At 38.5% G+C, this 1566-nt stretch overlaps 1 protein-coding gene and 1 long non-coding RNA gene across 2 annotated transcripts in view; one reads left to right on the top strand and one right to left on the bottom strand.

The window, feature by feature from the left end:
- Positions 1-1566, top strand: part of lrrk1 (leucine-rich repeat kinase 1) — a 134598-nt gene that overhangs the window by 11776 nt on the left and 121256 nt on the right. The gene's annotated exons all lie outside the window — the stretch shown is intronic.
- Positions 404-1549, bottom strand: LOC109973809 (uncharacterized). The gene is made up of 3 exons (XR_002276878.1): positions 1088-1549; positions 914-980; positions 404-800 (listed from the first exon to the last, which is right to left on the bottom strand). It is a non-coding gene; the product is annotated as an uncharacterized LOC109973809 (long non-coding RNA).

The raw sequence follows: 1566 nt of genomic DNA, 5'->3' as shown, positions 1-1566 counted from the left end.
ACTTAAACCAAGTCGTACAGTTTGCCCACGATTCATCCTGGTGCATGTTTTGGGTGACCGGAAATAAAATCTACCCATAATCCAATGCCCTAAATCATGTGGTTCACGGGCTTTGGTCCCGTTTTGGTTCGGTACGCGTTCTCACCAGGAGGACCGCACCAAAGTTCCCTAGATGATGCGGATCGAGACCACCTCATTTTGGGGGTCTCGGTGCAGTTGTTTTGGTGCGCACTCGAGTGCGATTACCGTGTTCACACCAGACAAAACGAACTGCACCAAGAGGGAAAATGAACTATAGTTCGATTCAATCGAACTAAACGCTGTAGGTGTGAAAGCACCCTTAATCATTACCTTTAGAAACATATGTTAAGCTAAAAAACTAATAAAACATTCCCATTATTTATGTTAAATGATTTATGACTTACAGTACTTCCACAGTTTATCCCAGTTCACAGGATTGTGCTTTAATTCACAAATAGCAATTAACAGCATAGTATCCATCAAAACTGCAAATAATATTTTTTCCAAAAGTTTGCATTTAAAGATAAAATTTAACATTTTTTATGAACAGCAATAACATATAAACCTTTTGGACAAACACTCAAACAGGTGTGGTAAATTTAAAACAGTGAACAGTTCAGCCAACAAGATTTCGTGTCTGTGTGAAATGAAGGTGATAAAGCAGAAGTCCTTGGGTATAGCATAACATCCGTCAAATTTGGTGACTGTGTGCAGCAACACCAGCTTGACCCTCATGAGCTTTCCTCCCTCCATCACGGTCAGAGGCAAGATGCAACCACCTGTTAAGGCAATTTACAAATTAATATTAACACACTGATACAAAGTGTGCTCTAAAATAGTACTGCATGTAAATATGAAAGAGTTTGGGGTGGGACACTGAAAGAGTACCAACCGTTTTATGGCAGCCTCAACCTCCATGTCGCTTGCAGAGCTAGTCAGTCTATTTTGTCTTACTGCACCTTTAAATAAAACATTTCTTATTAAATGTACTATATAATCTATTTTCTTGAATTCTTCAATAGCCAAAAAGCAAACACCCACACACATACAAACTACATTAATTTACTTGTTATAACATCCTTTAACACCATTCGGTGGAATGCAGCCTTCCCACTGATTCCTCTCCAATTGATTTTAAGTGCAAGGGGATTTGTCATGACATGGCTCATCATCCCCCAAACACTCTCTTTGACATTGGTGCCCCCTCTCAGTGCTAATGTGTTGATCTGGCAAGAACAAAAAAATAAATAAAATACATAGAAGCTTTGAAGGGGAAAAAAAAACAAATAAACCACAAACCAAGTTTAAAACTTTGCTAATCAGAATTGATGCATTTTCCAGATCCTGTCCCAAGGTGTCTTCAGATATCTCTTAATTACTGGACAAATTACTGGACGAGTAAATGAGGCAGCATGAATAGAAAGGGTTAGCACTAACAGCTACAAACAAATTAACATGGGAAAAACAACAACTGTTACTAGTAACAGGAGGAAAAACAATCAACCAGTGAACAACCAAACTGAAGAAGAGGAGGAAGAGATATTG

The sequence above is a fragment of the Monopterus albus genome, unplaced genomic scaffold (assembly GCF_001952655.1).
Source record: "Monopterus albus unplaced genomic scaffold, M_albus_1.0 scaffold306.1, whole genome shotgun sequence".
Classification (NCBI taxonomy): domain Eukaryota; kingdom Metazoa; phylum Chordata; class Actinopteri; order Synbranchiformes; family Synbranchidae; genus Monopterus; species Monopterus albus.
Note: the sequence above shows the minus strand (reverse complement) of the source record. Positions and strands in the feature narration are given on the sequence as shown.